We start from the raw sequence: 25,216 nt of genomic DNA on the forward strand, positions 1-25,216 counted from the left end.
AATGTTGTATTTTGCTAAGAGTCCAGCAATTAAGCTTAAACAATTAAGCAGTGCTCTTTTGCATGGTTCTGAAGTAGATGTGAAGAATATTTGTGAAGAAATTGAGTTTTGTTACTTTGCAAGTAAAGAGGAGAATGTTGAAATTGACCCAGAAGAAGAAGGTAATGTGGAAGAGAGTGTACAGGTTTCCAGTACAGATAATTTTCAGAAGGAAATTGCCACGTTTCAGGTGAAATCAAGTGAGAGGCCTAATTTCACTTGTGTGTGTTGTCGACGCACTTATTATAAGAATCAGACTAAGTTAGTGGATTTATATGCAAAAACTGAAAGGGAAAATAATAGTGAATGGATGGATTTCGCAACATACTTGATGGTAGAAAATTGTTTTGATTTGGGATCGGATCAACGTGTGTGTACTTATTGTTGTAACAAATTAAATCAAAACCGGATGCCTGCTAGAGCGGTTCATAATAATCTGGAATTGGTTGACATTCCTTCTGAATTGAAGGATTTAAATACTTATGTATCTATTTTGATTCAAAGTGTCCATCCCTTTCAGGCTATTGTACGAATGGAGCCAAAGACAGGGAAATTGCCTCCATCAGATTTACAGAGAGGATTAAAGGGAAGAGTTGTTTATTTGCCTCTAGATTTGAAGAAAAACATTAATACAATTGGAGTAGAGAAAGTGGAAGAGGAACCTCTGGTTATCTTAGTTAATGGGGTTCCGACAAAGAGTAAGAAAATCTGGCAAGATTTAGTGGATGTTAGGAAAGTCAAAAAGGCAACATTGTATTTGATGAAAAACAATGAGTACTACAAGAATGTATGTGTTGCAGAAGAGGAAGTAAGTAAAGAAGAGGACAGCGATTTGTGTGCTGGACAAATTGAGAAAGTAGAAGCCTCTAAAAATGAAGAAATATATGAACATTATAGTGTTCATCCTTTGCATTCCAAGGAAGTCATAGGGAATGCTATTGAGTTGTTTCAAATGAAACAAGCCAAAGGGAGTCCCATTAGTGTTTGGGAGGAAAGTTTGGAAGCTCAGTGTTTCCCACAGCTATTTCCAACAGGTCAAGGAGGAAGATATGATGGGCGACCTGATCAAATTCCTGCTTCTGAATACCGGACTTTACGATTGTATGCAGAAGATCCTAGGTTTCGTCAATGCATTCCCTATTTGTTTCATCTACTGTTTGAAAGTGATCTGTCTGGACTGTCATATGCAGTGAACCACATCTTGAAAAGTGGTGTACAGATGCAAAATAGCTCGGCAAGGGACTTTATGGATAAAGTCAATGTGCAAGACAGTATTTTGGATTCTCACCTGATTAATCTCATGGCATGTCCGCGTGGTACTAATGAGTACTCGTATCGTCGTCATGGTGACTTAAATTGTATGCTGAGGAACTTAGGAACTCCCACATGGTTCCTCACTCTCAGCTGTGCCGAGTATGGCTGGGAAGACTTACTTGAATTTCTACGAGAGGCAAATGGAAACATTGAAAATATCGAATTCAAGACACCCGGAGAACTGTGCTCTTTGGATCCAGTGAATGTATGCAGGTACTTCAATCATAGATTTGAAGCTATGATGTCTTTCATCATGAACAAGAAAAATCCACCTCTTGGAGAGGTGTTGGATTTCTTCTGGAGAAAGGAGTATCAAGCAAGAGGTGCTCCTCATATACATATGCTGCTGTGGATCAAAGATGCACCCAAATTTGGAACAGATCCGGATGACTTAGTGATGAGTTTCATAGAACAGTATTCTACATGTGCTGTTCCAAAGACAAAGGAAGACAAAAGCCTAAGAGAACAAGTTTTACGCTTTCAAAGCCATCGTTGTGGAAAGTACTGTCGTCGTAAATTCAGAAACAAGGACAAGTTCTACACAAAATGTCGTTTCGGCTTTCCACGACCGGTGATTTCTAAAGGAATAGTGAACAGTTTGATGTCTTCGCTGCGACATAATGTGACGAGGAAATCACCCAAAAATACATACAATTTGAAAAGAAACGAAGAGTCCAAGTACATCAACGACTACAACCCAGTGATTTTGTCCATGTGGAATGCTAACATGGATATACAGTTTGTGGCTGATAACTGTATGGCTGTGGCTCGGTATGTGACATCTTACATCACAAAAAAAGAAAAGACAGAATTGAAGGATATGTGGGAGGACATTTCCCATGAAAAGAGCCTCAGTAAGAAGTTGTACAGTTTCAGTCTGAAGATGTTGTCGCATCGAGAAATCGGAGCTTACGAATGTTCTGACCGCTTATCTTCAGCAAGTCTCTATGCCAAATCTAGGAGTATCATTTGGGCGAGTCTTGGTCTTGATGCAACGCGTAATCGAGTTCTGAAACCTGTACGGGAAATTGAGTATTTGGCGGAAAAGGAGCCAAACAGTACAGATATTTTGAAGACCAACATGTTGGATACATATTATCCAAATAGAAGCAGTCACCTTGAGAATGCTTGTCTGTATGAGGTTCTACAAAATTACATATTCAAGAGGAACATCAAAGAAGATATTGATAAAGGAGTGTATGCTGTAATTGGAAGTGAGGGATGTCTGGTCAAGCAAAGAAAATGCCACTTGGTAAACCATCGAAAATTGAGTGGCGAATCTCCTGAAAGAAAAGAGTTTTTCTATTTAGCTCTTTTGCAACTTTTCAAGCCTAGGCGTGCAGAAGAGGAACTGCTTGGAGATTTCCTCTGTTATGAAGACTCTTTCAATGCAGCCAAGGAGACCATAGAGTGTCCTGTTTTTCCAAAATATCTAGAAATGTTGAATGCGGAAATCGAGCAGGAAGCAACAATTGCAGCCGAGATTGCTAGAGACAGTTCTCAGGACAGTCAGAGTTCTGTTTCATTGAGTCAGGATCCACTAGGAGGACCAGTTATCGAAAATGAAGCTGCCACTGCCATGATTGAAGTGGAAAGAGCCATGGCACATGCTCAGGAGGATGCGGTTAACTTAGAAGATTTGGAAAGACAACTCAACGTTGAGCAGAGGAAAATATATGACGAAGTTACCAACCAAATTGATCATGGATTAAGTCATGAGAAGAAAGAGTGCTCCTGTACGTCGTTGAAGCCTGTCCGACTGTACGTGAGTGGAGAAGCAGGAACTGGAAAAAGTTTCCTCATTAAAGGAATTTCATGTTATTTGCAGAAAAGGACTGAGTCATCGCTGTCTTGTGTTGTCACCGCTCCAACTGGACTGGCAGCACATAACATTAAAGGTATTACTTTGCATCGTCTACTGATGCTGCCAGTGGAGCATGATAACAAATTATAATACCACAAGTTATCTGGAGATGCTTGTTGTGAAGTTTCAAGAGTCTTGAGGAAAATGAAACTTCTTATCATTGACGAAGTAAGCATGGTTTCCAATGTCATGCATGCCTTTGTGCATTTGAGAATGCAAGAAGTTCTTAAAACAGAGTATGATGTGTTATTTGGTGGCAAACACATCATTGTTTTCGGTGATCTTCTGCAGCTGACACCAGTGAAAGGACAACCAGTGTTTAAACTACTTACACATGAAGATACCAGGAAGTGCCTAGGGAGCATTGGCAACGTTAATATATGGTTAAACTTCAATTATGCTGAACTGCGTGAAAATATGCGTCAAGCGAAGGATGAAGATTATAAGAATATTCTCCAAGATGTTAGAATCGGAAAAGTGACCGAGCATGGGAAAGAAGCTTTACATGCACGATTACTGTCAAATTTGTATCCAGAAGAAGACGTTCTGCCAGAGAATATTTTTCGGAAAATTACTGAGAAGAAATCTGGAATATGTTTGATGCCAACTCTTGCAGAATGTGCCATCTTCAACAACAAAATGTTGAATTTAGAAAACCAAGAGATTGTGAAACTGGAAGCTATTGACAGAATGGAGCATATGGGAGCAACAATTATTTTGTCTGAGAATTTGAAATCTAAATTGGATTCATTAGAGAAGACTATATCTAAAACTGCTGGTTTTGAAAAGACTCTGAATGTGTGCTTAAATTGTCGTATCATTTTGAGAAGGAATTTACATGTTGAAAGAGGTCTGGTAAATGGATCAATGGGTAATGTTGTTGATTTTGAGAAATACAGAAATAGAGATGGAATTGAATTTTTAAAAATTAAATTTGATGGCATTGAGGAAGTACAGCTAATTGGTCGTTGCTCTGCTAGGTTTTTGCTTGTAAAAGACTTATATGTTCGCCGTAAGCAGTTTCCTGTTTGCTTGGCATATGCGGTGACAATCAATAAATCGCAAGGTTTAAGTGTAGACAGTGCATTGGTGAAAATTGGCAGTTCTGTGTTCAAGGAGGGTATGGCATATGTGGCATTGTCACGAGTCAGAACTTTATCGGGATTGTACTTGATTGAGTGTGATGTCACAAACATTTGTGCGGATCTAGATTGTGTTAAGGAATACAATAGGTTAAGAAGAGAGTATGCGCCACATTTGCCTCAATATCCTTTGTTTGAGAAACGTGTGGTAGGCCGGAAACGAAGAAATGTGACCAATAGTAGGGAGGTTGTAGCAAAAAGACGAAAAGTCGATGAACCTGAAATTATAAGCAGAAAGAAAATGGATTCTGTTGAAGATGTTGTTGGTTTTCAATTTGAAAATAGTTCTGGTGTCAACTGCTATGCTAATGTAGTGGTTAATGTTGTCTTTTCTCTAGAAACTTTAAAAGAACAGATTGTGATCAATTCGGATCAAAGTTTTTGCTGTTTATTGAATTCTGTGTTAGAGAAATGTAGCACTGATAGAACAAAAATAGAAAGTGTGTCTGAAATTCGAAATCTGTTAGACAAATGTTCAGGTCAAACGCAATTCTCTCAAAATATTCAGCAAGATTGTCAGGAGTTTTTAATGTATATGCTTCATGTATTGCAAGATGAAGGTGTAGATGTAGATCATCTGTTTTGGCCTATCTTATCAATGGCAGCATGACTGCGAGAACTGTAGGGTATCAAGTACTACTAGTGTAGACTCAGAAAGATTTATATATTTAACTTTGCCAGACAGTAAATCAGTGTCCTTTAATAAGCTAGTAAAAGCAGCCGATCAAAACATGGAGTGTAGCCAATGTAAGTCTGCAATGCTGTCCACATTATTTATACGAAGTTATGGCCAGTATGTCATTTTAATGTTCCAACAATGTAGACCTGATGGAAGAAATTGACAACTTTAATTAAAAATGTTGTGGCTTCGCAGTTGTCAATATCAGGAAGGACTTTTGTAACTGCAGCAATTATATATCATGACGGTCCTTCAACAACATCAGGACATTACACAGCTTATTTGAAGTCTAGAAACGGCTGGTCATTCTGCAATGATTCTGTTTTAACTTAAAAAAAAAAATTGCCTTTTGACCTTAAAAATTCTTACCTGGTGTTTTTACAACCAAAATTTTAGGGAAAGAATCTCGGGATTTGCTCTGAGGAATTTCAAGAGGTTCTAATGGCTCCTACACTATTTGGCCTTGAGGATAAGTGTAGTACAGAGTGAAAAGTTATTTTTGAGTTTTAAGTAGTTCCTGAAAAAAAAGGTTTTCTTACAGAAAGTGGTGGGCACGGATTAGTTAAAGGACAACAGAGTATTTCCCAAACCAAACGGTGTTCTTACCATAACACTTGACGTCATGGAAAAATAACTGCACTTTGAATGAGTTCTGAAAAACTGTTTCTTTTAATAAGCTAATTCAAGCAGCCAATCAAAACATGGAGTAGAGGTAATGTAAGTCTGCAATGCTGTCCACATTATTTGTACAAACTTTTGGTTATAATGTCATTTTAAAATTCCAACTATATAAACCTGATGAAAGTAAGTTTTCAACTTTAATTACAAATGTTGTGGCTACACAGTCGTTGATTTTAGGAAGAACATTTGTAACTGCAGCTATTATATGACATGATGGTCCTTTGACAACATCCGCTTATTACACAGCTTATTTAAAATGTAAAAAAAGCTGGTGTTTCGGAAATGATTCCCATTTGACTATGATACAATGTTGCCTTTTGACTTAAAATATTCTTACTTTGTGTTCTCAGAAGAGAGAATTTAGGGTAGGTAACTGGCCTATAATGATTCTAGGAGTTGATATAATTTTATGTACTGTTTTAAATTGCTTTGTGATTAACAGTGATCAAGAGAATTAAATAATTGTACTAGTCATAGAGGTAGTGTAAGTGTGCCTCATAGTAAGCAGTATCAGTGTCATAGGAAATGTGGAACATGAGTGAGCAAGAAGGGTGAGATATTACTAGTACAGGATTGTGAAAGTGATCTTGAACGTTTTCTTTCTGAAAGTTGTGGAAAAAGAAAATGACGGGATTTGCTTAGAAGAATTCCAAGAGTTATAAATGGCTCTTACACTATTTGGCCTTGAGGAGAAGTGCAGTAGAGAGCGAGAAGTCATTTATTGTATCTAACATATTTGTCAAAACGATGGAGCTTTTCTTTCAGAAAGTGGTGGGCAGAAAATAATAACAGCACAACAGAGTATAAGCTGTTCATAGGACATCCTTCGACGTCATGGAAAGTAAGTTACTTTTGAGGAGTTCTGATTTCTGATTGGTTATGTTATATGGGTTTTTTAAACACAATCATTTTGATTGTGTTTTTTTCCCCCGCTGTTATATGATGAATACCTTCAACTCACTGTTTTTAGTGAAATTTGATATATTCTGAGAACAGCAAAAATAAACCATTTAACATGTATAATTAATTCTGTACTTTGTATAGTGAATTTTAATTTGTACTCATCTTGTCTCATGCTCACTCGTCTTTTACTACCTTCTATCTATCCTCTTTACATACTCACATTGCCTTTTGTTTTATTCTCTTTCACCCTTGTTCTCTAACTCCACTTATCTTTCAACCTTTGTTTCCCTATTCCAACTCTGCTTTTTTCTTTTCTCCCTTGCACTATTTTCCAGCTTTTAAACCTTCTGCTTCGCTTGTCTTTTCCATCTTTCCTCCCTTTGTTTTCTAAATTAAATATTTTTGGGTTCTCCTTTTTTGGTGCAATCAGTTAGTATAACTCACCCTCACTCATTTATCTTTCTTTGTTGCCTCACTCAGTCTGTATCTGAAACTCTTTCCTTCACTTCCTCTGTCTCCTCTCTCCCTCACTCTCTTTTCCTTATTCACCCTTTCCTTATATAGTTTACCTTACTCACTTTCTTTTAGTAGCTTACACAACTTCAATTTAGTTTTCTCTTCTATCCTTCTTTTCTGTCACTGAAAGTATCTTCTTTTTTTTTCTCTTAGTAATTTACTCAATTACAATTTCTTTTTGTCTCTGACTGTCTATCACCGTTTCTTTCTCTTTTTTTCTGCATGTTTATCTCTAACTTTATTTCTTTGTAAAATTGGGTGATTTTCAATCTTTTCCCTTGTCTTTTCTAATTTTTAAATACATGTTTTAATATTTTTCAAATTTTTGTTCTTTCTTTCACAGATTGAAAGTATAAAAATAACAAGTGACTAAGGTAACGACAATTATAAGGTAAGTGTTTTGTACTCTTTTCATTACATTTCTATCACATTTAACTTCTATTAGTTCCACTGCTTTATTTCGTTAACCCTCAGTTTCCTGCCTTTGCTACTTCCCTCATTCCTTTTTCTATTACTTACTTACTCTACTCCTTCAACTCCTTTTCTCAGTCCCTCTGTTCTCATAGTTCCTCACTCCTGTTCACTCACTCCGTCTCTATTACTCTCACTGTCTCTGACTCTTCACTCTTTCACTACTTGTTCATTATGCTTTCTCCCTGTAGTTCAAGTACACTATGTTATTTACATTTCTTTGCTGTTCCAATTATTCTTTTTCTGTCACTTCTTCTTTTCTGCTTTCTGTTTATTCTCTCTGTTATTCCACATGTTTTAACCTTAGTCACTGTCATACATCTTGTTTTATTCCTATTTACTTTCGCTCACTGTTTTCTTAACACTTTCACTCAGGGTTGTTCTTTTAGTCCGGTTCTATCCCTACCTCTCATTCCACATCCTTTACTGTTTTTCTTCTTAATTTGAACATTCACTCACATTCTCTAAGAAACTCTTGTTTATTATTCTTCTACTCTCCTTTTTTTTCTTTCACTTCCTTATCTATTTTGGTTTTCTCAATTATACCCTCTTTCATCTTTTCTTTGGTAAATAGATCTATTAAACAGTATCTTTGTGTTACTCCCTCTAGCTGTCTTTCTTTTAACATTACTCTCTGTTTCCTTCCCTTATACTCACTCTTCCTTTTTAAAAAAAATTTTTTAAAAAAAATTCTGTTTCGCTTCCGGTTCGCGTACCGGCGCGCGAACCGGGAAGCGAATCAATAGAAATAAAGGTTGCCAGAGTGCTAAACATTGTAGCAATTTTTTATAAATGGGAGGTAGTTCTGAAAAGAACTTTTTTTTAAATTGTTTTTGTTGTTTTATATATTTTTATTTTTTTTCTGAACATTTTTTTACTTTTTTTGTATTTTTTGAACGGTTTTATATATTTTTTGTTTTTTTTGGGGGGGAAACGAAAATCATTCATTATAAAGAGCTCAACAGGAGCAACAAAAAAAAAAGATAATTTACTTTCTGGGGCGTTTTGGACATTTATGATTTTCAATAGCTCTGTTGATTAAAGTGATGTTACTCTCCCTATAGCAAATTAATTTGCCGCAAAAAATGCAGACTTGCTTCACGACCCCGAATTTCATCTGAATGTTTGGGACCGTCTCCCTCGCCTCTGGTCCCGTCACTGCCTCTTCGGTTGATGTACTGGCCACAGGAGGGGGGTTTTCCTGCAGGTCACGTACCTGCGCAGCACTATAATTTATAGGGTGCCACCTCTCCATGTGCCGATGCATGGTGTAATTCCCGAAGCTGTACTTTTTATCAGTCCCTCTGGACAGAGTTTTGCCACCGATCAGACATGTGACGTAGCGGGCATTTACTTTTTTTTGGCCCCGGGGAAATGTAAAGAATTGCCAGATATAACTATCCTTCACATGGGACCTCCTTGGCTCTTCAGGCAAAAACTGTCTCCTCCCTTGCTCCTCTTCCTCTTCTTCCTCCTCTTGATTAAGGATGACCTGAGGAGGTGGTCCTTCCTTCCTAGGAGGTGGTGGTGGTGGTGGGGGTGCACCAGCTGCAGCTACTAATGAAGCCATTTCTTATTAATCAAAATAGGTTGAAAGTCAGAGTGAGAAAAAAGGTGGGGGCTTTCATCATTTGAGAAAAAAATGTTCTAAACCAATGAAAAGTGTTATTTTTAGGTCACATGACCTAGCCTTACATCATTAAGAAACCAAAAGTGAAATGAACCAATGAAAAGTTTTATTAACAAGTCACATGACCTGTTACGCTTACGTTACGCGCTCCGCGCCGCGCCCCGGATCGCTTCCGGGGTGCTGCGCTTCGCGCCTCGGTTCGCGCTCCGGAGCACTTCCGGGTGCGCTAACGCGGTGCGTCATAAGACGCATTACGCGACAACACGATACGTCGCGCTTACGCAACGCGTCACGATGTTGTTTTCTAACGCGGCAGTTGCGCAAACGGAACGTTTACCGGTTCGCGGACCGGGTCGCGGCACCAAATTGAGCTAACGGGAAGCTACCCGGTGCGCGGACCGGTAGCGAAACAAAAAAAAAAAATATATATATATATACATAAAAAAATTGTATTAAAAACATACAAAATATATTTTTCGTTTTAAAGAAGAATACATTTTAAAGCTTTTGATATTTGCTATTAAAAAACCATTGAAATTCACTGAAAAAACCATAGGTTATAGACCATATATAGTTAGGAATTAGCATTTACAAAACCTTGAAAATTCACTGAAAAAACCATAGGTTATACACCATATATAGTTAGGAATTAGCATTTACAAAACCTTATTTTACTCACACAAAACCATTGAAATTCGCATATATAGTTAGTTGCACTAACTATATATCGCGCACCCGCAATCCACTGCTGATCATGTCACATATTACATCATTCATGACATGGTCAGTGACATCACTGATGACATCACTGATGACATCTCAAATGACATCACTGATGACATCACTGAGAGACATGTTCCCAGGAAATGATTGGAATTTAGGGTGTGATTAAATTCTTGGCAAACAGCCCACTGTTCCACCATGGGGACGGAGTAAATTACTTCATCCCCATGGTGAAGGGGCCGCCCACCTAATCTATAGATAACCGTCAATCAGGTAGTTATTTATAAAACATTGCCAGGAATTGCCATCACAGCGGTTCCAGGCAATCCATATTGAGTGTGCTATGGGGCTGCGACTGCAAGCTACAGCCCTGTAACTGAAAGTAATTTTTTTCTTTACGAAAAGAAAATCCTGGCATTACCTGGTGGTAAGAAAAAGCAAAACATGACCACATGTCTGCACCTCTAAATTGGGCGGGCGGATATGTAGCCATTTCTCCGATGGCCCTTACTCTCCAGGGACATCAGAGAAGTTTGGCCACGATGGAGACAGAGTAGTTGCCTTAATTGCCAAACTCAAGTCCCACCTGCATTTAAATCGGGCAGGCAGACCTTCATATTGACAGTATGACATAACACCAACATATAAATTACTCCCTTAGTCATTTTGCCACACTTCGTAGCGTGAGATAAACTACTGAGGCTTTCCTAGAGTGGATGCATCTTCAGTGTGCAAAATATGGCCATTTGTTCACTTGGAGGTTTTTGCCACGGAGAAAAAGGCATTCATAGGGACCTCTTGGTAATGGTATCTGGCCTTGTGGGACCCTGGCTGGCTATAGCTTCCACCCTGCCATGTTGGAGAATTTTCAGAACTAAAAAAGTGACTGCTTCTAAAGGTTAAAGCTTAGAATGGGCTGAAGTTGCAAATCTGCCCCAGCAAGTAAGCAACTTTTGTAGCTTTGCAATGTGTCTCAGCGCTATTGGCGATGACATCACTGATGGCACCAACATTGAAGCCTTCAAGGAGAGAGGAATGATGACATATCTGATTTTGAGGGACCCTCACCACCTTCGGCAACCTGACTTGCTCCAATGGAGGACTTCAAGTTCAGAAAAATCACCTAAGTCTGAAGGTAAAAAGATTGACAGGTGTATAGTTCTTGGTCTACCCATCCTTCACTCCATTGTAGTAATTTTGAAGTTGAGCCTAAATCTTGCTTAGCGATAAAAAGTGACTTTCATTTGTCCCTTTGTGTTTTCTTGGTACCTTTTTGCCTTAAAACTTAAAAAATTCATCCCTCTAATTCCCCTTAACAGATGTTATTCTTTTTGGGATTTTTTCAAAGGGTTCAGGAATTTCATCATGTCTTAGCTAAGTTGTTTCCTAAAGCTTGAAATTATAATACTCTTCTCTGGAGAATTTCCTGCTGCTTGTGCCATTTCTACCAAGGGTTGAGTTGAGATTCTTTAAGAACTGTGTTGTAACTTACCTAGATTGTGTTTAAGGTAAAATGGGTACTCGTCCCCCAAATTATTAAACAATTTCTGACATTTACATGCTTACCTTGACAATATAGTAGTAGTACTGGCGCCAATAGTCAAGACACGAATATCTTTATTCACTACATTTCTGAAGCATAAAAGATTAAAAATACAATACAAACAATTAGAAGAAAAATGTCATCAAGATATAGTTATAAGTGTTTTGATCATGCAAGAGTATCACAATAATGCACGTTTCCTTAATTTTAGAAGTTGCCAGATACAAGATATGACAATACAAAATATAAAAGGAAAATGCTGTTGCTGTAAAAGAAAACGAGCAGTTCTACATTTACAAAATTTAAAATGTGTAATGTGTTAAAAGAATAAGCAAAATTCATGATATGTAGAGCCTCCCGTCGCAAGTACAAGGACTCATTCAGAAAAAGTGCAACATTTAGCAGGGAAACCAACAAGCAGCGGTAGAAGATTACAATGGAACCTAGCGAGAACAAATTATTGCTGTCTGTTTATCATAAATGAAAGCTACGATTGCACACCATCATGCGTACGGGCAAAATTATAAGCACAGAACGTATGTTTTTGGTCAAAGTAATCCGAGTCAGCATGGTCCTATCATAAAATAGCTGTTTTAATGTGCCTTTACCAATGGCAAGGCAGGACTTGGTGTGACAAATCAACCCAGGGGGCCAATCTCAACACAGACTTGTTTTACATAAGCAAACCACTGGATATTAGAGCAGGTTGCATCCTAAGGCATCCTTTATAATTAACTTTTTTAATGAGGTCTCCTCCCTTACCCATATGGAAAGCCACAATTTAAGGGGGGATCATTTGGTTCTATCCTCCAGGTAAGGACTGCCAAATTCGATCTGCAATTAGAATGAGTGCAAGTGCGTGGGACCACCAATACGTTTTTCAAAAAATTATTTTCCACTTGCTGATGCCTGCCACGTATGTTGCAATTGCCATACATTTGCTGGTATAGATCACCGATAGGTCTTTTCATGGATTTGTTCCAAGTTTTTTATGAAAGCTATGTAGGCCATTGATAGATTTCTCGAATATGCTTTCCTAATTGTTAGCATTGGATTCTAATTATATTTAATATTAAATAGGATTCCTAAAAAGGAGAAAGATGTGGTTTCAATCAATCAATCAATCAGAGCATTTGTATAGCGCACTACTCACCCGGAGGGTCTCAAGGCGCTGGGGGGGGGGGGGGTTCGCTACTGCTCGAATAGCCAGGTCTTGAGCTGCTTCCTGAAGGCGAGGTGGTCCTGGGTCAGGCGGAGGTGGGTCGGAAGGGAGTTCCAAGTCTTGGCGGCCAGGTAGGAGAAGGACCTTCCTCCTGTGGTGGCTCTTCGGATGCGGGGGACGGCGGCGAGGGCGTGGCTGGTCGATCGAAGCTGGCGCATGGGAGCGTAGAAGTTGAGGCGGCTGTTGAGGTATCCTGGTCCTTGGTTGTGTAAGGCTTTGTGTGCGTGGGTGAGGAGCCGGAAGGTGATTCTCTTGTTGACCGGGAGCCAGTGCAGGTCTCTCAGGTGTCCGGAGATGTGGCTGCGGCGGGGGATGTCCAGGATGAGTCGTGCTGAGGTGTTCTGGATCCGCTGGAGTCTCTTCTGGAGTTTGGCGGTGGTTCCGGCGTAGAGGGAGTTGCCGTAGTCCAGACGGCTGGTGACGAGGGCCTGGGTGACCGTCTTCCTGGTCTCGGTGGGTATCCATCGAAAGATCTTGCGTAGCATTCGCAGGATGTGGAAGCACGACGAGGAGACGGCGTTGACTTGTCTGGTCATGGAGAGGGAGGAGTCCAGGATGAAGCCCAGATTGCGTGCGTGGTCAGTTGGTTTGGGTGCGCTGCCCAGGGCGGGGGGCCACCAGGAGTCGTCCCAGGCGGAGGGTGAGGATCCCAGGATGAGGACTTCCGTCTTGTCTGAGTTCAGTTTCAGGCGGCTGTTTGACATCCATTTGGCTTCTTCTGTCATCCCTTCGTGCAGGTTGGCTCTGGCGGTGGCGGGGTCGTTAGTGAGGGAGAGGATCAGCTGGGTGTCGTCGGCGTAGGAGATGATGTTCAGGTTGTGCTGGCGTGCGATGGCTGCGAGGGGGCTCATGTAGACGTTGAAGAGAGTTGGGCTGAGCGAGGAGCCTTGAGGTTTCAGATATTTTTATATTATTAATAAAATGGGAGACCCTACCCTATTTCTCCTGCCCTCTGTGAGTTAATGTACCTTACTTGCCAACATTTTGAATTTGGTGAGAGGGCGATTCTGAAAAACAACCTGGGGAATTGTTTTCCCCATTGACTTACATTGAAAAAGAGGAGATTTTAGGCAGGAGACAGATAAAATAAAGTCATTTTGGGCTTAAAAAGATTGGGAATCTCCTGCCTGAATTGCGTCTGTTGGCATGTTTGGTTGCACTGCCATTGCCTCTTCCATCTGCCTTCAATGGTCTTTTTGCCACAACCTATCTTGCCTGTGCTGCAAGGTTGTTTTTTTGCCCCTGCTCCCCTTTCCCCTGCCCTCCATGGTCCATTGTGCTGCCACTGCCCCTCCCACCAGCCAGCGTGGTCAACTTGTTGCCTCTGTTCCCTCCTCCATGAGAGTGTCTTATTCCCATAGAAATTATGGTTAGTGCTCTAAACAACTAAAATGAGGACATATTTTCCGAGTTCTCAAAAAGCGACAAAGCACTTTTAACCCCTTCTATGCTCATGACAGAATGGTTCGGTTATGACCACAAGTGCAATTGTGCTCATGACAGAACCATTCTGTCATGAGCACACTTGCAAAAAACTCTCTCTGCTGTAAACAGCAGTGGGATTTCCCTTTTTTTTGCCTCGGGAGGTGGGGCAGAGCTTCCCGGACCTCTCAAGCATGTTTTTTGTTTTCCTTGTAATGAAGATCGTGCGCATGGTGCACTGTCATCATTACAATGAAAACGAAACTGAAACTTAGTTTCAGTTTCACAGTTTCGGTGCTCGTGGGGCTATCATACCCCCGAGCGCCGAACCACATGGGAGGGGTATCGTTGGAAAGGGGAGAAACTCCCCTTTCCAATGGTGCCACTCCAAGTGGATCCCTACTTGGGGATTGCCCCAGGAGGGTGATCCCCAAGCAGGGATCCACCCACTAACCACCAGGGAGGGGAGAGCGGCCCCTTGGGTAAGGGCCTTTGCTCTCCCATTTAATTTTACCCCAGGCACGGGTAAAATCCTGAATCTAGGATGGGGTACATGTGTGGCTCTCACCAGATTCTGTGACGCAGAATCCATTGCAAACCTCAAACTTTGTAAAAAAATAAAAAATAAATTTTCCCCACATTCTTTTGATGGAAAGTTCTGGAATCTGCGTGGGTTCACAAACTTCTACCCACCACGCATTCTCCAAAGGCTCCAGATAAAAATGGTACCTTACTTGTTTGAGCACGCCTATTACCCTCACCAGGAAACAGCCCAAAACGCAACGTGACACACCACATTTTCACAGTGAAAACTGACCCTTTTTTTGCAAAGTGCCTAGCTCTAGATTTTGAACCGTAGCTCTGCTGGCACCTAGGAAAACATAGCAAAACTATACATTTTTTAGAACTAGAAACCCAGTGGAATAGAGAATGGGGTGACTTGTCTGACTCTCACCAGGTTGTGTTACCCCGAATCCCTTGCAAACCTCAAACATTGTAAACTAGACAACCAGGGGAATCCAGGATGTGGTGACATGTGTTGCTCTCACTAGGTTCTATTACCCAGAATCCCTTGCAAATCTCCAACTTTGTAAAAAAGAAAACACATTTTCCTCACATTTCTGTAATGGAAAGTTCTGAATTCTGCGCAGATCCACAAACTTCCACCCACTCAGCATTCCCCAAAGTCTCCCAATAAAAGTGGTACCTCACTTGTTTGGGCAGGCCCACTCCCCGACACAGGAAATGGCCCAAAACGCAACGTGAACACACCACGTTGTTACAGTGAAAACGGAGCCTTTTTTTGCAAAGTGCCTAGCTGTAGATTTTGAAACCTAGCTCTGCTGGCACCTAGGTAAACCTAGCAAACCAATACATTTTTAAAAACTAGACACCTAGGTGAATCTAGGATGGGGTTACTTGTGTGGCTCTCACCTGGTTCTGTGTTACAGAATCCCTTGCAAACCTCAAACTGTGTAAAAAAAAAAAAACACATTTTCCCACATTTTTGTGATGGAAAGTTCTGGAATCTGCGTGGGTCCACAAACTTCCACCCACCACGCATTCGCCAAAGTCTCCAGATTTATTTATTTATTTTATTTTATTTATTGTAAGAGTTTTATATTGCGCTGGCTAGACCCGGAGTTATCAGAGGGCTTTACATGAGGTTACACAAAATTACAAGATTACATCAATTCCAATTTACATCAGTTGCTAGACCTACAATTCCATGAGCATAGAAAACGAGATAAGTGAAGTGTAGAGTGGAAGGGGGTAAGGGTAAAGGGGTGGGAGGGAGATACGGCAGAAAGACGAAGGAAATTCTGCCCAAAGTCCGGCTGGGTAGGTGACAGTCGAAGGGGAAGTCCCAAAACCCATCTCCTCTATAGCTATCAGGTATCTCCACCGGGCTTTGGCCAAATAGCTAGGTCTCAATGGGAAACATTTAAAGAACATGGAGGGCAAAATAAATGGAGCGTAGAGGGGAGGGGACAGGGAAGGTGAGAAACAGATTTTACGATCGTAAAATCTCGGTAGGACGCCGGATTGCGGACGGTTACGCTGATAATATACAATTATTGATACGTTTCATTCCTCACCAGAAAAGCTTTCATGCACTGTTGCTAATTGTCCAAATTCGTATCACTAGAACATTTTGTGCATCGGTACAGCAGATAACAGCGGCCTTTTGTTCCACCCTCTAGCTACTTGATCCTATTTAGACCATCTGTGCCCCGGACAGCTAAGGGGCTCCCTTTGCCACTTATACTTTGTCCTGATGATGGTCTCATAGACTACAGCTACAGAGACCGAAACGTCGACCTCTACATCACCTCCCAAGCAACCTATGTGCTTAAGAGTGACTTTTGTGTTTATTTTGGCCTCAGTTACTCTCTTTTGACTTATAGGAGCTGATGTGTGGTTATGAATCGATTTGTTCATTTGCTCTAACGCCTGTTCATGACCTGTTGCTTATTTGTAATTTCTAATATATCCCCTTGAACTGACTTCTAGAATATAAAATATATACTTTCATATAAACAGGTTTCTTCGTGTGCTTCTTCGTTATCCTATGTAATTAAGAGTGATTACTGTTACCCTTTGGGTACATTAGAGTTAGATTGTTCACAACAAACTCAAAGATTAATGTCAAGAAACAAGCCAAGTAATACTTGAACAAAATCCCTTGTAGACACCCCTTACCTGAAACTATATACTGCCCAAGCCTACAAGGGTTGATTGGGTTACCCTCACTCCTATCTGTTAGACTAAGAGGGGCACTCAGCGGGGGGGATCACCTCATGAAGGAGGGGGAAAACGCTGCTCACCTCCATTTTGCTGTTAGTATGCACTCCCCGGTGGCTCTCAGCGGCAGCCTCACCACTCGCGGCGATCTCCGGGTGCCATCTTAAGGTCAGGCGGTCCGAGCATGGGGCTCCCCCAAGGAATTACAGTCGGGCTGGTGGTTGAAGTCGGTATCTAATTACCAGTGGAAAGGGTGTTAAAACCCTTGGGCGTCGTGTCATAGGCTGCCGGAGCCGGACGGTGTTCTCCTTCGATGAGGTCCGCTCTGAACAAAAATGTTCCCTTACTTGTTTGATCAGGCCTTTTACCTGCGACAGGAAACAGCCCAAAACACAACGTGGAAACACCATATTTTCACAGTGAAAACTGACCCTTTTTGCAAAGTGCCTAGCTCTAGATTTTGAAGCCTAGCTCTGCCGGCACCTAGGAAAACATAGCAAAACTATACATTTATTAGAACTAGACACCCAGGGGAATCCAGAATGATGTGACTTGTCTGGCTCTCACCAGGTTGTGTTACCCAAAATCCCTTGCAAACCTCAAACATTGTAAAAAAAGCTAATTTTCCCCACATTTCTGTGATGGAAAGTTCTGGAATCTGCGTGGGTCCACAAACTCCGACCCAACCCGCATTTTCCAAAGTCTCCCGATATAAATGGTACCTCATGTGTGTGGGTTGGCCAAGTGGCTGCAGGAAGGGCTCAAAAAGTATTGTGGAGAAATCAATATTACCTATCACAAAACAATCTGATTTTGCAAGGGGGGGGGCACCTAGGTTTTTGGCCCCGGGCTCAGCGGTCATCTCAGAAAATCTACCAAACCCACACATTTCTGAAACCAAGACACTCTGGGGAGTCCAGTGAGGTATGGCTTGGTGGATCCCCCCAATGTTTCCCGACCCAAAATCCCATGCAAACCTCAAATTTTGCTGAAAGAAAATCACATTTCCTCACTTTTCTGTGTGGGAAGGGTTGTAGGATCACCGGGCTTTCCTACCACCTAGCGTCCCCCCAGGTCTCCCGATAAAAATGGTACCTTACTTGTGTTGGTAGGCATCATAGCTGCAACACAAAATGGCCCAAATCATACTGTGGAGACTTCAAAATTACCAATCATAAAACAACCTGGTTTTGAGGGGCACCTGTTTTTTTGGGCCCCTGGCTTGCGGCCATGTAGGGAAACCTACCAAACCCACACATGTCTGAAAACAAGACACACTGGGGAGTCCAGTGAGGTATGGCTTGCGTGGAACCCCCAACGTTTTCCTACCTAGAATCCCCTGCAAACCTCAAATTTTGCCCAAAAATAAATCACTTTTTCCACACATGTTTGTGTAGGATCACTGTGCCGGACAAATGTCCTACCATCTAGCGTTCCCCTTGGTCTTGCAAAACCTGGTCGTTTTCTGATTGATAGGGTGTATCTGCGTTTTTGGTCCCTGGGTCGGCAGCCATCCCGGGAAACCTACCAAGCCCAAACATTTCTGAAAACTAGAAACACGGGAGAGTCCAGGGAGGTATGGCTTGCGTGTACCCCCCAAAGATTTCCTACCCAGAATCCCCTGCAGACCTCAAATTATGATTAAAAAATCAAATTTTTCTCAAATCTCTGCATAAAAAAGTTGTGGGATCACCGGGCTGACACAAATTTCCTTCCATCCAGTGTCCCCCAGGTCTCCTGATAAAAATGGTACCTCACTCCTGTGGGTGGGCCAAGTACCATGTGAAGACATCAAAATTACCAATCCCAAAATGTTCAGGTTTTGCAAGGGGGTTACCTTGGTTTGTGGCCCCAGGCTCGACGGCCCTCTAGCGAAACCTACCAAATCCACACATTTCTGAAAACTAGAGACCCCTGGGACTCCAGGGAGGTATGCCTTGCGTGGATCCCACAACTTTTTCCCACTCAGAATCCCCTGCAAACCTCAAATTTTGCTGAAAAAATCACTTTTTCCACACATTTTTGTGTGGGATCACTGAGCCGGCACAAATGTCCTACCACCCAGCATTCCCCATGGTCTCCCGAGTAAGATGATACCTCACTTCTGTGAGTGGGCCTAAGGCCTGTGACTGGGAAGGGCCAAAAACATACGTATTAAGGATATAGCACCACAAATTCAAGTGTTAAATTTTTAAAAAATATGTTTTTAGCTGATTCTGCATTGGACAGCCACACAAGTGAGGTATCATTTTCCTCGAGAGACCAAGGGGAACGCTGGTTGGTAGGACATTTGTGCCGGAACGGTGATTCTGGGTAGGAAAAGGTTTGAGGATCCACACAAGCCATACCTCACAGGTATCCCCAGGGTGTCTAGTTTACAGATATTTGTGGGTTCTGTAGGTTTCCCTAGATGGCCGCGAGCCCGGGCCAAACACAGTTGACCCACCCCCTGCAAAACCAGGTCCTTTTATGATAGATAATTCTGATGTATCCACAATACGTTTAGGGCCCTTGTCTGTTGTGGGTACTTGACTCACACACAAGAGTGAGGTACCATTTTTATCAGGAGACCTGTGAGAATGCTGGGTGTTAGAAAATTTGTGTCTGCCCAGTGATTCTACAACTTTCCCACACAAAATTGTGAGAAACATGTGTTTTTTCAGCACAATTTGAGGTTTGCAGGGGATTCTGGGTAGGGAAATGTTGGGTAGTCATGCAAGCCATACCTCACTGGACTCCCCAGGCTGTCTAGTTTTCAGAAATGTGTGGGTTTAGTTGGTTTCCCAAGATGGCCACTGAACCCGGGGACAAAAACCCAGGTGCCGCCCCGGCAAAACCAGGTCATTTTATGATGTCATTTTTAAGTCTCCATAATACGTTTCGGGCCCTTGCCTGTCGCAGGCACTATGCCTGCCTCACTAGTGAGGTACCATTTATCTCTTAAGACTTTGGAGAATGCGGGGTGGATGGCATTTTGTGAGTCCAGAACTTTCCATCACAAAAATGTGAGGTAAATGAGTATTTTTTGACAAAGTTTGAGGTTTGCAAGGGATTCTGGATAACAGAACCTGGTGAGAGCCAGCCAAGTCGCCCCCTCCTGGATTCCCCTGGGGGTCTAGTTTTCAAACATGTATAGGTTTGCGAGGTTTCCCTAGGTGCCGGCAGAGCATAGGTGCAAAATCTACAGCTAGGCACTTTGCAAAATAGGGTTCAGCTTTCACTGTAAAAATGTGGTGTGTCCACATTGCATTTTGGGCCATCTCCTGTCATGGGCACTAGGCCTAACCACACAGGTGAGGTACCATTTTTATCGGAAGACTTTGAGGAATGTAGGGTGTGTGGAAATTTGTGGATCCACACAGATTCCAGAACTTTCCATCACAGAAGTGTGCAGAATATGTTTTTTATTGTTTTTACAAAGTTTGAGGTTTGAAAGGGATTCTGGGTAACAACCATGGTGAGAGCCAGACAAGTCACCCCATCCTGGAATCTCCTGGGTGTCTAGTTGTCAAAACTTTATGGGTTTGCTAGGTTTCCCTAGGTACAGGCAGAGCTTTGGTTCAAAATCCACAGTTAAGCACTTTGCAAAAAAAGGGTCTGTTTTCACTGTAAAAATGTGGCGTGTCCACGTTGCGTTTTGGGCCGTTTCCTGTTGGCCTAGCAGCATAGGGGTTAAATAATTTGCTATCTTTGTTTTTTTATCCAGTTGATCACTTGATTATATGTTACACTTAAGGAAGAGGATGTGGCGTTATGGCCAGAATTGCAGACTTTGCATCCGTAGAACTGGGTTTGAGTTTTGGATTCAGCTCAACATCCTGTGATTCTCAGCAAATCGTTTAATCTCCCCATGCCTAGAACCAAAATTAATGTGTCATTTTGTAATACAACTGATGCTTATGTAAAACACTCCAATACCTTTGGGTCATGGCTGCGCTATATAATACTGCAAAAAAAAAACTATTATGTGTTTTGCACACTCCTATCATTGGTCTACATTTGGGCTACATTTGTGTGATATTTGTGCTGTATTTGGGTTTTTTATTCTCTGTTGGCCATCTTGGGAGACTTATTTGTTATGAAGCTCCCTAATTTCAACATTTACTGCAGTATCCTCAATAGAAAATGTTTTCAGTTTTTCCCTTCGATTCCATCAAGATGGCGTTCAGATGTGCCACACTTTTGGCATTAATTCAGAATGCTAGCACTCTAGTTGCACATTAGAACACTGTAGTAAAGCTGCTGATCACCAGGGAGTTAACTGGAAGTCTGCTGCTGGTGTTGAAAGTGTATGTTTCAGTTTGCATGTCAGAATGTTTTAATGAAATAGAAGGGGAAGATATTTGAGAACTCACTTAAAATGTGTCCTAATTTTTCTTCCTACAGCACTAAACATAATTTCTATGACAAACTGAACACCCTCATTTTGTTCCATTCTAAATTAAATGTTTTAAGTCTTGCCAGTTTGATTCAATCAACATGGCTTCAGGTGTGCCATACATTTGTCATAAGTAGCACTGTTCGCACTCTAGTTGTTCTTTAGAACACTCTGGGAGAAGTGTTGCCAGATTGGGTGAATCATATTTGGGCTGTGTTGTGTGCATTATTCCGGCGGAATGAGGCGGTACCTCATCTGTGATTGCACACCAAAGGTAGGAACAACGTGCTGAGCTCAATTAGTTGCTCTCCTTATTCATTCTGTCTGCTATTTAGCCTACCCCACTCCCCAGGCCAGCGCTTACCCCAGCTTCGAAGAATTTCTGTCACATGCTCACACTGTAATGATACAAGTAGTTACATTAAGGCATGATGATACAAGCTCAGTAATGTAACTACTGCTATCATTATTGACACCGCCCCGCAGTAGTGTATGGCTGCAGGGCCATCAATCTAATTCAGTACCTGAAAGTACTTCTAATGACGGCCCTGTTTGAAGAGAATTCCTGATGCTTGCACTATGCGCAGTGTGCGTCCAGCCCTCCATGAGTGAGGTGACTGGCTCTCTAGAAAATGGAGATTCCAGCTTGGCAGCAACTCTGATGATCTTAAAAGCTAAAGTCTCCTCTCCTCTTGTATCTGGCGGGCCGTGCTTCAGGGCCCAGCTGACATGAACAGTGATTAAGGACTGCCCTCAAAGACTGTAGTTCAAGGTGGCAAAACATGAGCCAAAATATCTGGAGCTGTGGGCGAAGGCTGATTGAACTAGAACACAAAATGTGTGATCTGTGTTGCTGTTCATTGCCAGCATAAGTCTTCTCGTGGCATGTTTTCCAAAATACAGTGCACCTTCAGGCAAAGGGGGTAAGTGCTTTAAATCGAAATTCTGAAGTGTCACTATTTCAGAGTAGTTATTGATGCTTAGAAGTGCTGGTACTCTCCCCTTTAAAGTATTGCACTAGCACGGACCAGTGCTCTTTCAATTCAAAGTAGTGAAGGTGCTCAGTATCTGACAGTACCTGCCTATTGCAAACACTGTATTAAAGTGCATTAAAGTCAGGGACACTAGAATTATGTGGCAGGGGAAGACCAAATTGTGCGGCAGGGTAGACTAAATAATGTGACAATGGAAGGCAAGTTATGTGGCGTTAATGTGGCACATTTTGTAATATTACTACTTCCCATTGTGTAATATCACTTTCTCATTTTTACACTTGTTAACACTGTCTGGGGATAGGTTGCGCCTCATTGATACAGGGTTAGCACCCAAATATAGCACTAAACAACAGAAAGGTATCAAGTCAACCTTTGCAAAGGGCATTTTACTGCACAACATCATGCATAAGTTTTGAACCGCTTGAGTCTGAGAGAATTATTTTGTTAAAATCTGCATATTATGCAGCAGATGATGGATTATGTGATGCGGCAAAACTATAATTATGCGAAAATCGCTGCAGCCGCTCAATAACACAATTCCATTTGACCCTGATTTAAAATACTAAAAAGAGTTCCTTTTGGATAGCAATAATAACTTTTTTGTCTGGACAAGCCCAATAACTGCATTATGTGTTCAATTCGGATGTTGTATTTCTCCAGACTTAACACTCTAAACGTACCACCTACCAGTATGGATGATATGTGACTCCGACATCTTGTAGCCCTCATTATCTTATGCTGCATTCCTTGTACATTGATTTGCACACTTCTATGATTTATTGTATAATATGTGTGTGTAAGGTATAAAGCACTCTGACAGCCTACCCTCACCCTGGGAGGAGTAGCTCTACAAAAGAAATGAAATAAAAAGTGCATTTAATTGATTGCTAGTGTCAGTACTAATTAAAAGACATACATCTGACATTCTTACAGTGCATGCATATCTCTCACATATGGGTGTTGAACAAAGTCAAAAACATGCCTCTAAATCATAGTTTCTGTTACCATTTGTGAAGTAATAAGAGTAATGCTTTTTTCCATTGATTTCATTAGCAACAACGGGCCATATGTATCAAGCAAAATTGCATTCGCAAACGCCGAAATTTGCAGAATTTCGGCGTTTGCGAATGCAATTTTGACAAATGGTATGTATTAAGACAAAATAAGGAAAAGCAGAATTTGCGATTTCTAATTTTGCGATTGCATTTAAGGAATCGCAAATTTTGCGATTCCTTAAATGCAATGTAATAAGCACCAAAAAAAGTGCAAATTGGCCTTAAGGAATCGCAAATTACCACCAACTTCAAGTTGGTGGTAATTTGCGATTTCTTTGAAAAATGCACTTTTTTGCATTTTTCAAAGTGCAATGTGAAGCACATACATGCCCTTAGTGGATGTATGTGCGCCACATGTGCACCCATGCTTATTTCAGGGGTGCAACAGGGTGTCCTTTTGACACCCCTGCACCCTTGAAATTGCATTCTCAATTTGCGATTCGCTAATTGCTAATCTCAAATTGAGAATGTCTTCCAATTCATTCCTATGGGCCTCTGGGCCCATAGGAATGAATGGGGAGGTATTCCTTAATTGCGAATCGCAATTTACGATTTGCAATTAAGGAATTTGTAGGATTCGCAAAATGTATTGCAAATCCTACATACAGAGCATTTTTTGCGATTCTCAAATAGCGATTTGCAAAAAAACGCTATTTGAGAATCGCAAAATGACTTTTTGATACATATGGCCCTAGATTTTAGGCTCTAGATAACTCCAAGCCAGGATGAGATTCCAGCAAAAGGAAGGCTGATGCCCTTTTTAAGTGACCTTTATGTTGGTCCCAGCTGGAAGTGACAATAAGACCCTCCATAGTCTACTGGTTGCTGCTTTGAAAGGAAAGCAAACAAGTAGTGGGTGCTGCTGAGTGAGTTCTAGTGTTAGCAAATTACACTGGCATAAATTCAGCATGTTTCACTGATGCTGGCCCAGATCCAGATCAATATTTGCTGCTGGAACGGCATCGTATTCTGCACTAATGAAAGGGTACACATAAAGAACAGAGTGAAATGCTGGCCCTGAAGAGGAAATCAATGGCGTGAGCTATAAAAATGGAGGATTTCAAAAAGAGATGAAGAAGAAAACAGGCCCCATAGTCTTAGCCTCACTATGCCCGGAAAGAGGGGCATATGAAACTCGCTGTGACTCAGCTTCAAGCTGCATGGGTGCAATTTACATGTGACCGCCATTCTGTGTGCTGTGCAGAGAGTGAAGAAATATAAACCTCCTAAGGGGTTCACTGATACACCTGGTTCTTTTAACCAACAAAGAAGAAATTGGTACAGAAGTTGTGATATAAAAATAACATTTTTAATAACCTCACATGAGGGAGACTGCGTCATACGGTAGGAACCAGTCTAAGGAGTACAGAGAACAGGGGCCTTATATATGTATATTTTACATTAGTCTGCATAAAACCAAGGCAAGGTCCTGGCACATACCAGCATGCAAAATGACTAATATGGGTATACAAAATGTGCTTGCTCAACAAAGTGGGAGGAGAGACATTTCTCCTTACATCAGAAAGAATAGCCTGACAGTTCTATACTAGGAGCAGGTTCATTCTATCAGCTAGGCCTTTCTGAGCATGTGCAAGGCTCTGGGAGAGGGAGAAAGCACATGCCATGCACATGGCTAACTAAGATGGGCTGCCAAGTACATAATGGCTTTCAGCTCATGCCAACAGATTCCTGCAATCTTTAACAAGAGGGCTAGAATTTGATGTGCATGTTGTCCAAAACCTCTTAATGGGACACTGGCAGGCACTGTGAGAAACTCATACTGTTTTCAGCCACAGGACTTAGTCATGCCCCATCATTAAACCCCACCCTCAATCTGAACTCACCTAGATCACTGGAGGTTACTCAGTTTACAATGAGCACTATACAAGAGCCA

This window comes from Lissotriton helveticus, chromosome 3_2, assembly GCF_964261635.1.
Source record: "Lissotriton helveticus chromosome 3_2, aLisHel1.1, whole genome shotgun sequence".
Taxonomy (NCBI): domain Eukaryota; kingdom Metazoa; phylum Chordata; class Amphibia; order Caudata; family Salamandridae; genus Lissotriton; species Lissotriton helveticus.